Below are 16,498 nucleotides of genomic sequence, written 5' to 3'. Positions count from 1 at the left end.
TTCTTTTTCGTCAGCAGCACCCTTTCAACGGCTGATATATAAAAAGTGAGTTCTGTAACCCCATAAACATTATATATCAAAAGAAAGGAAAATAATACCTTAAAAACATTTATTTTTTATAGAATCGTAGGTTGGGTTTAAATGCAAAATGAATAAAGCTTGAAATTTCTTATTTCTGGTTTGAATTTGACGTTATGTCTATTTACTTTATGTTGTTTATTGTCATTTTCGACTGTCTGAAACTGAAATTAGATCGGTTACCAACTTAAATTTTTCGATTTTTCTTTATCATTTTAAAATTTCTACAGGTATACAATTTCTTTTAACAATCGCCGGATTTACCATTTACGTACCTGTTACCTTAATCCTTTATAAACTAGTTTTTACAGTGTAATCTCATCTTGCGCTAATGCACCACTGAACAAGGTCAATCACAAGTATGTTTAACTAAGCCACATTTTCATGCGCTTGTATCAAAGAAGTAGCCTGTATTATTTATTGGTTAGCGTTGATATTGTTTGCTATATTTTCTGTCACTAATTATGTTAGTATACATATGATTGCTCAGGTGTCTTATTCAAATAACTTCAGATTTTATAATTCTGGGATATTTAAAAGTTAACAAAATGGTTCGGGATCCCGTCATTATGTTTTTGTTCTTTAATAAGTCAATATGTTATAGTTCTATTATAAATTAGAAAATACGTTGAACGACAAACGACAAAATTATTTTAATCATGCAGTGGTATTTACCATGTGTTGATTCAAAGAAATTCTAAAGAACTTCTGGACAGTTTTAAATCTCGGTCTATTTCTGAAATTAATTCTAACATACTTTTGATTTTTTAACTCTGTATGCCAACATTCCCCATGTGAAATTGTAAAATTGTTTTGTATAAACATAGAACGACAAAATTTCTTCCTATTTGCCGTATAAAATATCTGACGTCAGACACGCGAAACAATGTCTGACAGATGCTTTTGTGCTTTTTTGCAAAATTGTTTCATTGTTTTATTTTTTTTATAATGTCTGTTTTGTTCACGCATCGTTGTAAATATAACGGAATTTGATGAAACTGTCGTACAAGTGAGAGGTTTAGCACTATATAACCAGGTTCAATCTATCATTTTCTACATTTGAAAATGCCTGTTCCAAGTCAGGAATATGACAGTTGTTGACATTCATTTTCGATGTGTTTTGTCATTTGATTTTGCCATGTGGATAGGAACTTTCCGATTGAATTTTCCTCGGAGTTCAATATATTTGTGATTTTACTTTTTGCAAAGTGTTGAAGTACGTACGAAGATCTTTAGCTGCTTCCATCCAGTCTCAAGCCTTTTTCGAGATAATAACTTTACTGGAGTTTTGTCATTTACCCGAAATTGGTATCAAAAAGTAAAAGCAAATACTTGTTGACTCTATGTCACAATCATGTGTACGGGTGGGTGACATGTCTTTTTGCGCACTGCTTTGTGATTTTACATGTTAAAGAACAAGCTAAACGTGTGGGTCAAGTACAAATCAGACAAAATATTCATATCACTTAAGCATGTCCTTGTTTTAAATATGCATTTAATTTGCCGCTCGACATTAGACAGCTATCCATCATACTCATCATCTGGTGTACTTTTAGATACCGGTGTTTCAACTTTATATTATTACCTTCCTTAAAATGAAAAATGATTTCAGTTTTCCAATTGTCATATTTTTATTTTTATGCAGTAACATTCAAACAGCGACTGCATATGGAGTATATAACTCCCAGTTGATACGATATTCCATGGCTTGTACTTCCTATCCTTGATATAGGGTTGCTGCTCATAAGGAAGCTATTAATCCAAGAGTTCCAAGTGGTGAAGTTGAAATCATCTCTTCGTAAATTTTACGGATGCCATCACGAGTTGTTTGACCGTTACTGAATATCCGATTCACAGATGATAGCGGATATATTCCTTATGTCGTAACTAAACTTATAACGGATTAATACTAACGTTAGCAACACGACGGTGCCACATGTGGAGAAGGATCAGCTTAACCTTCTGGGTCACATGAGATAACCCTAAGTTTTTGGTAGTGTTCCTGTTGCTCAATTTTAAGTTTTCTATCGTGTTTTTAGTACAATTGTTTGGCTGTTTGTCTCCTTCTTTTTTAGCCATGTCGTTGTCAGTTTATTTTCGACTTATGAATTTGAATGTCTCTTTGGTATCTTTCGCCCCTCTCTTACACATATTTGTTTGTAGATTCAAAATACAGATAAGGCAAATATGTTTATCTATAGTAATGTTTATTAAGTATCTACGTCTATGGGAAATCAATTTACAATACAATAATAAAATGTCACTGTCACATGTTTTATTTACTGTTTTTTAAACACAGAATTGCATATGCATATGTTTGCCAAAAAAAAGCAGGAGAGGAATACATGAAGAAATAAAATGCTCTTAAGCAGACATCAAAATTAAATAACAAACAAGTCATTAATGTTGCACATTAAAGAGCTTGGTTTGAAAAAAAACCCCAAAAAAACAAGTTTTAACAAACAGAAAAAGTGGATTTTATATAAGTTATCATTTAAACCAATACATATATATCGTTATTTATACTTGTTTGAATTTTATATTTATTTATTACCAATGTTAGTTCAACTGATCGGGCGGAGCTTATGTTTTAATTTCCATAAGGCCAGTCTATTTGAAGATGTGTGTGATAAGGATGACGCCGTTATAATTATAGTTGAATTATAATCATCTAGCAGTGTCACCAAACGTATATACAAAAGAACTGAGTGTATGTTATGGAACGAATAACTGGACACTTCATTAATAAGGTTATCCCAAAACTCTTGTATGTAGACGGACTGGTCTTAAAACGCGAACTTCTTAAACCCCGCCCAGTCAAATGAAATAAATCTAGTAATTGTTTCAATGTGAATATTTAAATCAACTTAGTAATTAACACCAGTTACATGTATCTATTTATTATAAATGTGTTACTGAAGTTAAATCATGTTAAAGTGAATACTCCACATAATTTCTTAAAATGTATATGTATATCATGCTGTATTTTTCTGTTTTGTTCTGTGTAAAATAAAGATAGGTACCCACTGACAAATAGAGTATCAGAAAATTTTACGTTATGTATTAGGTAGTATGCCAGATAAACACATATGACTTCTAATCTGACTTATACGTATATTAACGAAATCGTTTACATGTTTAGGGAATTGACACACTAGATTGAAAAAAGAATATGTAAGTAAATTTCCTCTTTTCTTATCAAAACAATGTATATTATAACAAACAAAAATACATTTAGTCAATAATGCCATTTTTGAATACTTTTGTATGAATCATATCAAATGTATAACATTATCAAATACTTGTTGTGTTCGATTATCAGGAATGTAGTGTACGTCAAACAGACAACCAAACAAAAAAATAAGCAAAATACATCTTGAGGGTAACGCTCATAGTGAAATTCACGTTGTAGAGTATTGTCCTATGATAAAGACACTATCCTTTGATGTTGAGATTATATTTGAAGAACATGTGGAAAGTATAAAATGTTGTATTATATATATCTTTCAAATTAGGATTTGCATAACATTTAATAATAGTTTCATACAAAATAAAGTAATACTATAAACGTTACAAATTGTACTACATCTGACTTTCATTTCGACATTCATTTCTCTTTTGTGAACGCAAGACCTCAATACTTAAAAATACAAAATGTAATACAAACATTGAAGACAAGGCGATAATACAATCTATATATAACTGCTTGTAACACCTGCAAAGTGATATCTTGTCAAACATTGAAGACAAGGCGATAAGACAATCTATATATAACTGCTTGTAATACCTGCAAAGTGATATCTTGTCAAACATTTATAATTGTCATTCTGTATTACAGTTCACCAATTATTTTATGCAACTGAACGCATCTAAAATGATAAAAGTACAGAAAAATATACATAGAAATAAGTTGTATTGTTGCTCTGAAACAACTCTCTATCCAGTTCACAAAGTTTAATCAGTAAAATTACAAAAAAAATTCAAAATGAAAGTTCGTTATCAAATGGCAAAAGTAAAAGCTCTTACACATTAATCGAATAGATAACAACTGTCATATTCCTGACTTGGTACAGTATTTTCTAATACTTCCACTTGTATGACAGTCGCGTTAAATTCCTTTATATAGACAATGATGTGTGAACAAAACAAGCATACCGTTGGTGGTCTTCGACTATTGTCTGCTCTTTGGTCGGGTTGTCGTCTCTTTAATATATTCCCCATCTACATTCTCAATTTCATACACACTAGGAAAAAATGTCAATAAATGTGGTACAACAGTAAACATTGTGGCATATAGAAAAAGCAAATAAGCAAAGATTAAAGTCAAGAGTACAAAAATATAACATAGGTAAAAAAGCACATTGAAGGGATATATAGTACAGAGCCATATCAAAAAGTTAACAATTATAGGTCAAAGTACGGCTTTTAACACGGAGCATTGGCTCGTATCAAAAGTAAACTATAAAATACCCCAACATGACTAGTGTAAACTATTCAACAGGAAAACCAACGGTGTACTTTATATAAAAAATAAGAAACGGGAAACTCATCTAGATACCAACAACTGACGACTGAACAACTGGCTTCTGACTTGGACAATCTCAGTGTGTTTTACGTTTTAACTGGCGCTAACCTTCCCTTAACTTTTAACAGTAGTGTAACATAACAACATAAAAAGATACTAGGTTTAATTCACTTTTTTATACTTACGAAAATGCTTAAACAAAGTCAGGATTATGACTGTTGTTATCCATTTGTTAGATATGTTTAAGCTTTTGATTTTGTTATTTCGTTACGGACTTTTCGTTTTGAATTTTCCTCGGAATTCGATATTATGTTATTTTTACAAAGGTGGACCTGCTATTATTCTGCATAGAAAATGTCATTGAACAATAGGTACTAACTGTAATGAAATAACATAATAAAATTGAGAATGGAAATGGGAAATGTGCCAAAGAGACAACAACCCGACCATTGAAAAAAACAACAGCAGAAGGTCACCAACAGGTCTTCAATGTAGCGAGAAATTCCCGCACCCGGAGGCGTTCTTCAATTGCCCCCTAAACAAATATATACTAGTTCAGTGATAATGAACGCCATACTAATTTCCAAATTGTACACAAGAAACTAAAATTAAAATAATACAAGACTAACAAAGACCAGAGGCTCCTGACTAGGGACAGGCGCAAACATATGTCATAAGCATTGTGACATAGGAAATGTACCAGAATGTTTACGATAGAGAACGTCGTCTAAAGAACGTACGACACGACATTCGCATATATACCAATAGATGTCACGGAATTTAATGGTTGGCTCTGAAATCACTCTAATTGGGAGTTTGTTGTTTGTTTTTTTGTTTGTTTTTTTCAACGACTCATTGGCACATGTGGAACAGAATCTAATCAACTGTTCACAGCATCAGATACTACCGGAAGGGTTTCATGTAGTTCAGTCTTTTAGCTTCGATGTTTTGTAACCTGTTGTTTGTATTATTTATTATGTCTTTTCTCTTCTTATTGCTAATGCGTAGTAAATTACTTATTTATAGGTTTGAATACCCATCGGTATCTTAAGGTTCTCTTTTGACTAGTTTGTAGTCAGATATGCGATAGTTATGAAACCAAAATAAAAAAAATCTCCCAGGTTAAGGTGTACCATTGATGGTTCGGCTATACATGATTATACTTTAAATGCCAATATATTATAAATGTTTTCTACCGGAATATATACTAAGTTCTCCAAATGATTCGTTGCGAACGTACATTATATACGTTTTCCAAAAGTTATATATCAATGTTCTCACATAGTACAAATAATTTGTTACCCTTTTTTTGTTGATATTAGTTGCAAAACACCAAATAAATCTTCGTTAAATGAATAACAAAAAAATATCCCAAAAAGTGCTTTCATTTCTCACAAGGGGCAGTGCTCTTGTTCCAATTGATAAAATTGGGTTTCTTCTTTGTATTATAATTCTTTCTGTTCATTATGCAACTGATTTTCTTTATCATGTTTATATTTGTCTTTATTAACTTTGAATCCCATTAAATCTGTTACGATTCTATACAATACCAGACCAGTGTTTATGTTTGTCATATGCAAGAAGTAATTTTGTAGAATGATCCTTTGTTTTCCTTTGCTTCAGCACATTTATATGTTTTCAATGTTTATTCTGTTAAAAAAAAGTTGCCTTTTTATTAATAGAATTTCTAGTTAAAAAAGTTTTAATAGGTTGATGTATCACGACTTTAACTAGCTGTAAAACCAGGTATAGCCCACACTTTTGTTTCAATAATACCTGTACCAAGTCAAGATTATTGTATTGTTTTTCACTTGTTCCGTTGATTGATAGTTTGATTTTGTCGGTTTGTATGGACCTCCCCTCTATCACGACTTAACTAGCTGTAAAACCTGTACCATGTCAAGATTATTGTATTGTGTTTCACTTGTTCCGTTGATTGATAGTTTGATTTTGTCAGTTGTTATGGACTTCCCCTTTGAGGATGTTCTTAGGTGTCCAGTATATTGTGATACTTTTTAAACACATACGATAAAGTTATATTTTCAATTAAAGTATCTAACAAATTTTAATATCATTCTACATCTTCAAAAAAAGAACAAAGGAGAAACAAAAACTTACCCACATTTCTTGCAATCACTGAAAATGAAAAATGATTAACAACAACTAATATAACTATACTGCACTGATACTAATATACATGTGCAATGTTTTTTTGTCTTTTAAAAGCAAAAGATATTGCAAGATACAAATATGTATATATATATATAACGGTTTGATGAAAGACACCACAGGAAGAAAACATCAGCAGTTAAGAAAAATATTGTGTGTTTCCTGAACGAGTATTTTATGGCACAACTTTTTGGAATTTTGGATCCTAATGCTCTTCAACTTTGTACTTGTTTGGATTTATAAATAGTTTGATATGAGCGTCACTGATGAGTCCTGTGTAGACGAAACGTGCGTCTGGCGTACTAAATTATAATCCTGGTACCTTTGATCAGTTTGTCAGCCTGCAATCTATCATTGACCAATATATACAATAGTTGTTGGTATGCCCTTTAGTGTAAAGGCCGTTTTGTCATTTTACTTTTTACCGACGGAACACGAACACGAACGCCATAACATAACAATACTTACAGGTATCGAGCTCTGTAAAAGATTTAATGAGATAATAAATGAGTTTATAACTTAACGAATTAACTCAATATTAGTAAAAGGTGACGGATCAGTCTATGGTTGAAATAGAAAACATATTAGCAGAACTTAAAACTTGGTTCCAAATAACGTTTGGTTTTCTATCTAATTCTAACACTTTAAAATGAGTACATACGTGTAGTACCATACAACCACATTCATATTCCCTCGGATTTCATTGACCTTAACTTTTGTTGTATTAACACTTTCTGGTTTTTAACTGCTAATTGGTAGTTATGTTTCTAATACATTACATAATGTCATTATAATCTAACATTCCTCTGTATATAAACCATGAAATTTAATCTGAAACAGTCTGAGTGTCTGTTGCAATTTCTTATTTGTATTAACAGCATTAATGGTACAAAATTAACTGCACCAAATCAAGATTTCGACATTAAATATCTCTTCAGAAAAACTGGAGTATTAAGTATTTTAAATGTTTTTCGAAAAACGTTGAAGTGCTGATGAAACCAACAAGAACAAGATGTTAAAGGAAAACCCGGACTGAAATGATGTGTTGATGCTTTTGTAAGACGAACACATACTCTACGTCACTGTTTATTTGATAGAAATTTGCCAGTATTTTAAAACCAAAAGTAAGACTTAGAAATAGTAAAACCGACACAATAACAATGAATTCTTGAAAATGAGTTTGAGTATTTAACCTTTTACCCGGTAAATCATGATAAAAATTTAAAAAAAATATCAGGGACTGCTACACTCATTAAAGATACGAGATATGCTTCGTCAATTTGTTACGCATGCCCAGTACAGCTCAAAAACAATTTACATGACTTATTTTAATATGAACTGAACAGAATAAAAAGAAAAAAGAAGTATCATTAAGTTATATGGCCACAAAGCTGTCCTGTGACTGTATTTTTTGCAGAATTGTAATAAAAATACCTTTTCTTGTTACACAGAGGTTAAAACAACGCGTGTTGATTCAAGGAATACAAACCACTATATGCAAAAATGATAAAAACTCAAATGAGACCACACAAAAGCATTGATTAGTGACAACTAATCTTGATGTAAACATGCATTGAACAATAGCGTTCTATTTTGTTCCCTTTAACCTGATTGTGATCAAGATTAAAACATATAGAAACCTATCTTTGAGAGTCGCACATCATCAACATATTTTAGTGAAAAATACTGATTATTGTACTGCACCACCTTAGCAACATTTGATGTTTGTATTTAAAACAGGGGTTTAAATCATATCATGTAAACAACATATAGTCGTACATTTTAATGTAAGGCTGAAACGCTTATACGGCAAAGAGAACCCTTGATTTTGCTCTTTTGTTTGTATTATAATTTATTATGACTTGCCTTATTACATAGTAAGGGTTGGCTCATTGACCTATAATTGCGTACATTTACTTAAATTGGTATCTGATGGACAGTTGTCCAATTGTCATTCATACAACATTGTTTTATGTAAAGTTTATATTACGCACTCTCATCGTTTGTTCTCTTTTTGTCAATTGAAAATTGAATGCAGTTAAGCGTTATGTGTTTTGCCTTTTTGAAATTTGGTAGTGTTATGATATTGTAATTGTCAAGTTATTTATCTTGACCTAGTTTGTTTTATGTGGTCCTATAATATGTTTTCATGATTGGATTGTTCACCATTTACATTTGTTTACAAAAATGTTTACAAATCATTTGCCCAATTATTGATATTGATGGAATGATCTGTTATCTTGATTTGGCGCTTCAATGTTCTAAGAAATGTACAGATTGATGGACAACTTAATTTATTTAACAGGCCGACATTGATGTTATCGTACGAAAGAAAAAAATCAGACAGTTTTCTTATAACAAATAATAATCATTGTTTGTTTCAATATTTAAAAATAGTTCTAACAGTTTGTCAGCCTAAAATCTATTACTGACGAATATTCATATAACATTACTTGTTGGTATGCCCTTTAGTGTAAAGGTCGTTTAGAGAAGGAACACGAGCGTTAGAACAGGTCCAAGACATGAAATGCGAATATTTATTATATTATAACAATACTAACATGACTCTGTAAAAGATTATAAGAGATAATAAATAAGTTTATAATTTAACGAATTAATTCAATATAAAAAAGAAGACGGATTAATCTATGAAAAAATATCAGAAATAAAAACTCGGTTTCAAATACCTTTTGGTTTTTTTATTTGTATTTTAATAACACTTTAAAAATTAGCACATAATTGTAGTATCAAACAATCACATTTAATGTTATCTTTCCCTGGGAATTAATTGATCGTACACTTTTGTTTACTATGACAACTTACTGAATTTTTACTGTTAATTGATAGTTATATTTCAGATACATTACATAATGAAAATATGTAAATATTACCTTGTATTACGCTGTCTATAAACACTAACCTAATAATAATCTGAAGCAGTCTTAGTTCCTATCACAACGGATATATTATATATTTTCTCTCATTTGTATTGTTTTTTGACATTCAATATCGCTTAAGTAATGCTGGAGTATTAAGAATTTAAAAGAACAAGAACAAGATGTAAAAGTGAAACCCAGATTCACATGATGTGTTGTTTCTGTTCTCAGACGAACAGATACCCTACGTCACAATTTATTTTATATAAATATACCAGTAATCCAGAACCAAAAGTAAGAATAAGAAATAGTAAAACGGACAGAAATATTGGAATGAAGATTTCGTTGAGTATTCAATTTTTTACCTGGAAAATCATGACAAAACTTAATAATGAAGAATCAGTAAGATATGACCAAAAGGCTGTCCTGTGACTGTACTTATCATGCTTATTGTAGAATTGTAATAAAACACCGTACTTGTTACACCTAAATAAAATAACGCAAGGTGATTCAAACAATATTAACCACTATATGCAGAATTTATAAACTCAAATGAGACCACTCAAAAGCATTTATTAGTGACAAATAATTTTGATGTACTAAGAGAATCAAATAGTGAAATTAAATTTTGTTCCTTTGTATGTTGAACTTTGTACCTGAGTGTGATAAAGATTTAGACATATAGAAACCTATCTTTAATAGTCGCATATCATCAACATATTTTAGTGAAATCGACTTAATGATGTATAACAAACACTACCTTAGCAACAGTTAATGATTTTTTTTATTTGAAGTAGGGGGTTAAAATCACATCATGTAAACAAGAGATAATAAATGAGTTTATAATTTAACGAATGAACTCAATATTAAAAAAGAAGACGGATCAGTTTATGATTTTGATATAAAAAAAAATTCAGAAATTAAAACTCGGTTCCAAATAACTTTTGGTTTTCTATCTAATTATCTGTATTTGAATAATTCTTTAAAATGGGTACATTATTGTAGTATCATACAGTCACATTCATGGTATTTTTCCCTTGGAATAATTTGACTTTAAATTTTTGTTTACTAAAAACTTTCTGATTTTTTAACTGCTAATTGATAGTTTGATTTCAAATACATTACACAATAAAAATATGTAAATATTATCTAATAGTCGGCTGTCTATAAACCATCAATTTCAATTTGAAGCACTCTTAGTTTCTATCACAAATTTTATTTATTTTTTCTCATTAGAAGATAACGGTATTGTATTTTAAGCTCCGACGGCATCAAATCCCCAATTGATGCCGTCGGAGCTTAAAATACAATATTGTTATCTCCATTCTAATTAAACTGACAGAAAACAACGTTAAAACATGTATTTAAAATCTGTCATATGCCGTTTGGGCTTGCGCGTACGTCCCATACGTCCCACATTATCAACATATTTTAGTGATTTGATGTTTGTATATAAAACAGGGGTTAAAATCATATCATGTAAACACCATATACTCGTAAATTTTAATGTAAGGCTGAAACACTTATACGGCAAAGAGAACCCTTGGTTTTGCTCTTTTGTTTGTATTATAATTTGTTATGACGGGCCTTTTTACACATTAACGGTTTGGTCATTGTCCTATGTTTGCGTACATTTACTTAATTTGGTATCTGGTGGATACTTGTCCTATTGTCAATCATACCACATTGTTTTATCTAAAGTTTATATTAAGCACTCTCATTATATGTGCTCCAAGAAGTTGTTTAAATGATAAGGTTGTTCACTATTTATATTTGTTTACAAAAATGTTTACAACTCAGTTGACTAATCGTTGAAATTAATGGAATGATCATAACCTTGCCTTTGACTTTCATCATCATTTAAGAACAATTACAATGTACGGTGCGCAATTTAAACTTCTACGGTGTTCTAGAAGTTTCAGTAGCAACCATATATGTAGACTAAAACATTATTCAGACACGGATGCATTCGTATTCTTGAAGTTCTTTGGAGTTGTTGAATTGACACTTTTACTTTATAAACAAAATTATACTAGTTTGTAAACTAATTGGAGATAATATTCCGTTTAGATTCCGAAAAAAGGTCTTGCGTATTAAATTATAATCCTGGTACTTTTGATAACTATTTACACCACTGGATCAATGACACTGCTGGTGGACGTTTCGTAACGTACGACAAACCGATAAAGTTCACGTTAAAATTGAAATATTGTTCACACAATGTTCTAATGCGTGTGTCTTATGGTACATTCTTTCTGTAAATAGTTATCAAAGGTACCAGGATTATAATTTAGTAGGCCAGACGCGCGTTTCGTCTACATAAGACTCATCAGTGACGCTCAAATCAAACATATTTATAATCCAAAACAAGTACAAAGTTAAAGAGCATTGAGGATCAAAAATTCCCAAAAGTTGTGCCAAAACCGTCTAAGGTAATCTATGCATGGGATAAAATAGCGTATGATTTACGATCAGAAATTTAAACAGAATTATTTGAATTTGGTGATAAAGTTCTATAAAAACCTTCCAGCTTCTTGTTTTTGTGTCCAATGTATATTTTTGTTTTGTTTTTTTAAAAGTCCAATTATTAAAAAACAAAACACGATATATAAATATTGCAATACATTAAATGTATTAATCTACTATACTCTATATATACAAAAACAAAATTTGAAATATTTACGAAAAAACACTATTTGTTATTTGCCAAAGCTAGATTATTAGGTCTTTCCACTTTTCTGTGGAAAGACATATTGTTTTTCTTCAGATTATTTTTTTTTCTTCCGCCTAATTTTGTTCCTGCGACAAATATTTGTTTCTCAATATGTGGCTTAGATATTTGGTATATGATATCGAACAGTTTATGCGCTTTTGAAATTTACCCTGCGTAACCGAATACTTTTTTTTGTAGGAGTTATCTCCCCCAACACTGTTTTCCTTGTGTTCACTACTCCTTCGCAACCGTATAATATTACTACAAATTTATTTCATAAAATTGCTCATTATATCTTTCGCATGATTTGTCCAATTTGGACCGAAGCAATTTGAACGCTCCATATGGGAGTTATTTCCCCTTTTGTATTTTAAAATTTGAAATGTATTTTAAACTGGAAAACCATAAGTGATAGAGACCTAGGGTCTTTTGATTTGAGATCTTTGGTCCAAAAAAAAATAAAATAAGGTCAAAGTCAAAGGTCAAGGTCGTATTTTTAGATTTTTATTTGTCTTTGATTTCCTTATATCTTTGAAATGGTTATAGATACAGAAAATTTACATAGTGAAAAATCCTTGGTACTGTAAAGGGCAACTTTGTTACATTATGACTGTATTTGTTTTACCATTGTGTAAGGGGCATAATCCACATTGATGGTTTATATAAAGCCATTATTAGGCAAAACTCTTAAACAAAATGTCCTTGACCCATAGGGTCTTTTGCAATGCCATTGTGGAGCAATGACCTGGATAAAAGTCACAAAGTCAAAGGTCAAGGTCATGTACAAAGGGACAAATTATGTGGTTTTGGCACTACTTCAAGAGTTTTATGTGTGTTTGAATGCCAACCAACCAACCAATCAATCAATCAATCAATCAAACATCAATCAGTGCATGCATTTTTCCGTTTCATGTGTTTAATATAGGGTCAATTGTTTCTTTTTCGCGGTTTCAATTGACCCTATCCAACGTGTTTAATCAACCAACCAACCAAACAATCAATCAATCAATCAATCAATTAATCAATCAATCAATCAATCAATCAATCAATAAACCAACTAATCAATCATTGCATGCATGTTTCCGTCTCGTGTGTTGAATATGGGGTCCAAGGTCTCATTTGTTTTTTTCTCTTATTTCAAGAGACCCTATCCCAAGTGTTTAAGTTATAAAAAAAAAAAACCAACCAACCAACAAATTAACCAACCAACCAACCAATTAATCAATATGTATGACAGTTTATTCATGACTGTATATTTGAAATAATATGGAAGGAAAAAACTCAATTATTCAAGAAGAATTGAATTTTAATATTGTTCTCTTCTGAAAAAAAAAATCCACATGTACTCTGAAACTACAAGTCAAATCGACCTCAAAATTTGCAGTCAGCAGGGCATACATGTACTAAAAGTTCATAAAACAACGTGGTGCATCTACCTCTCAAGAATTTTTCTAAAGAAAAGAAATGGCAATGCCGTAAACATCGCTTGCTAGGTCCGTAAATCTCAGTGAAATCCTACAATAAAATGTCCGCCCCTAGATTGAAAGACTTATCTGTGTTACAAATGTTACAAACAGGTGCTGAAAAATGTACATTATCAAAAACTAAGCCTTAAATGTGTTTTAAAGATAGACCGGATCAATTAAATCCAAATCATGCACTGCTGGTGAACTTTGATAAAAAATGTCAATTTCCTATAATGACAAAAGAAATACATTGTGTACATTCCGTCTCTATACATGTTGTCTGTTCAACGTCCCCACCTAAAACAGTTTTCGTTATTATAAACCCGCGTCACATGATGTCTCCTAAATCTGGCGCGAGAGTCGCTCGCGGGATCTGAAATAAAATAAAAACTTTCCAAACTAAACATGAAACTTCTCCGGTAACATAATAATATAGATCCTTTACAAAAACAAACAAACAAACAAACAACCCCAGAGTACCACGAATATATTCGAAACAGTGAATTATTGCCTTACGACAAACAACACATTGAAATATCTTCGTCGTACTGGCGTCTGCTCATAGTTAAATATTGCTTTAACGGACGGAATAACTTCGGATTTTCATTTTCAAAATTTACGTTTTTCATGACAAAGAGAGAGATATTTGATAATTTTTTCGCAAAAAAAGAAAAGTTATATTGATTTTTTGTTAGACGAGACACTATTTTCTTTAGAAATAGCCATGTTTTTTATATATTATGCATTATAATTTCAACAAAGGTAGGGGGCCTGTTGCAATAGCTTATCGTACCTTGTCCTTTGACTTTTTACAAAATGGGAAGGTTGAAATTATTATTCATGTTATTTGTTTTTAAAAGAATTATGACGAAAATTTAAGAAAGCATGTAGATTAAAAGATATTTAGCTTTAAAATTCAACCTACAAGATGTTTCCCTATATGCGTACAAATCATGAACAATATCTTGATTCTGTTCTGATTCTTCGCGTTTCTAAGATTTTTAGTTATTTTATATTTTTGTATTTAGTTTTGATGTTACATTTGTTATTCTCGTGGGATTTTGTCTGTTGCTAGGTCCGTTTCTGTGCGTGTTACATTGTAGTGTTGTTTCGTTGTTCTCCTCTTATATTTAATGCGTTTCACTCAGTTTTAGTTTGTTACCCCGATTTTGTTTTTTGTCCATGGATTTATAAGTTTGAACAGCGGTATACTACTGTTGCCTTTATTTATATAGCAATTATCAGTCGGTTACGCTTCCGATTTTTAAACTGATCAGGATGAAAGTTTTCAAAGTAGTAAATGTTCTTTTGAACACGAAAAGAACTTAAAAACCTGTATAATTCACCTATATGCGAACAGATTGTTGATACAGCATATGAATGGGCATATTGGCATTTTTAAATTAGGGGTATATATAATGCTATTGTAAAGGCTGCCGTCAGTATCAGGCAAAATGGCCGCTATGCAAATTAGCAAAATACGCCAAATATTTCCATATCTTCCGCCTTCTTAAGTCAGTAGTTTACTCTGTTATGACAAAGGATGCAATGCATCTCTAGAATGGATATTTAGAAAAAATTACCCTAATGTCATCAAATCAATATATATCAGTGCAACGATACATAATGTTACCATACTTAGTGAGTTGGAGAGCCTTTTCGCTCTTCATTTCCTGTGACATAATATGAACATTTGATGCCTCATTTATTGTGTTTATCATCTAATCAATGTGTGATTTAAGTTATTTATGACCAACGGGGTTTAAGATATGTTAGACCAACGGGGTTTACGATATGTAGGGCCAACGGGGTTTAAGATATGTAGGACCAACGGGGTTTTGTTAAGATATCTAGGACCAACAGGATTTTTGTTAAGATATGTAGGACCAACGGGGTTTTGTTAAGATATGTAGAACTAACGGGGTTTAAGATATGTAGGACCAACTGGGTTTAAGATATGTAGTACCAACGGGGTTTTGTTAAGATATGGAGGACTTTTTTTTATCATATTCGGTTAACATACCAAAGACTAACAGTCTGTAAATGCGTTTAGTAAAAAAATCCGTACATAGTTCGTTGTGAAATCATGGAATGATGGAATGATGGAATGAAGAACAAGGATAAAACTACATGATCCTAATGATTTTCAGTAGTACATGTACCAATTTATTTATTGTTATACTATGAACAGTTTCATAGAGGAACACTGTAATCCCTTCGGGGTCTAAAAATTATGGTTATGTGAAAATAATGGGTTTTCAGACTAAGTTACAAGTCAATGAACTCAGGTATAATTATACAACGAAAATCTAAAGAAAGGCAAATAAAAATGTATACTTACGCTCCGAAACTAGAATAAATAGAAAACATTTATATTTAATCTATATTAATTGGTATAAAATGTATAAGATATAATGCCAATGCAGTAAAATGAAATGATACGGAAAAATGCAATGTAATTTGAAAAAAAAATTATAAAAATAAGAACGTCAAATCATCTTTGAAATACTGAATTAAACAAAATTTCCTCACACGCTTCTAGGAAAAACGTCTATCAACGATAAACGTTAAATAATTTAAAGAAAAATGTCTGTAATAAATCAGTGAATGGATCATGCTATCTTAAATACAGATATATAACGGGTTCAAATTTTTCAAATGTTGTGATTAA

The sequence above is a fragment of the Mytilus galloprovincialis genome, chromosome 8, assembly GCF_965363235.1.
Source record: "Mytilus galloprovincialis chromosome 8, xbMytGall1.hap1.1, whole genome shotgun sequence".
NCBI lineage: Eukaryota > Metazoa > Mollusca > Bivalvia > Mytilida > Mytilidae > Mytilus > Mytilus galloprovincialis.
The sequence above is the reverse complement of the archived record's forward strand: the minus strand, read 5'-3'. Positions refer to the sequence as shown.